The sequence below is a fragment of the Cariama cristata genome, unplaced genomic scaffold (genome assembly GCF_000690535.1).
Source record: "Cariama cristata isolate BGI_N322 unplaced genomic scaffold, ASM69053v1 scaffold13113, whole genome shotgun sequence".
NCBI classification, from domain to species: Eukaryota; Metazoa; Chordata; class Aves; order Cariamiformes; family Cariamidae; genus Cariama; species Cariama cristata.
Genome location: NW_009606740.1, coordinates 69,228 through 70,056, shown reverse-complemented (window position 1 = coordinate 70,056; position 829 = coordinate 69,228).

Genomic DNA, 829 nt, shown 5'->3' with positions numbered 1-829 from the left:
TCAGCACGGTAGGCATGGGGCCACCCCCCAAAGCACCCATCTCCGCACAAGGTAGCACTACCCATCCCAAACCTACGTTAACACTGAACATCCACACGCCTTCCTCATGATCCCACACACCCCTTTGCTCCGCACGCACACACGTACCCCGTCCCGCTCCCCTGGCCATGGCGAGGCACAGCCCCAGCCCTGCAGCGCGGCAGTGCCTGGCCACTTGGCCTGCTACTTTTTTTTACACGTTAGGACAGGGCTGCTCCAGAGTTGGGGGGGGCTACCTTGCAGTCCCCCATCAATCCCCAATGCAAGTCATCAGCCCAGCCACAGAGACCTTGCCAACACACGGTGCTCCCACCCCTGCAGTGGGTGATGCTGGGGATGCTGAAGGCTGCAGAGTGCACTGTCACCCCTGGGGAGGGGACGGCCAGCATCCTGCACCCTCCAGCGTGAAACTGAGCCGGGCAGCAGGGCAGCACTGCTCTGGCAGGGACTGCTTGGGTTCCTGCTATGTACAAGTCCATGGCCTATGGGTGCTGGAGATGGTGTGGGGTGGGGGGCCCTGGTGTGGCTGCATGCAGGGCGATGCCTGGCAATATGAGGTGCAGCTCGCAGAAGACCCTGGGGGCCGGAGTCGGCCTTTGGCAGCTGCACAAGGAGGAGCAAGAAGGAACCATCTATGGTTACTGTATTCTGTAATGGCAAGAAAGGTAAGAAACTAGCAAGAAGCTGTGTCTGTTCCTCTGGCAGGGTGGGCTTCCCCAGAGGAGCCTCAGCAGCCCACGGTACTGTGCTTGGCCTCCCAGCCACGTCAATAGTCCTCGTCCTCCGGGTG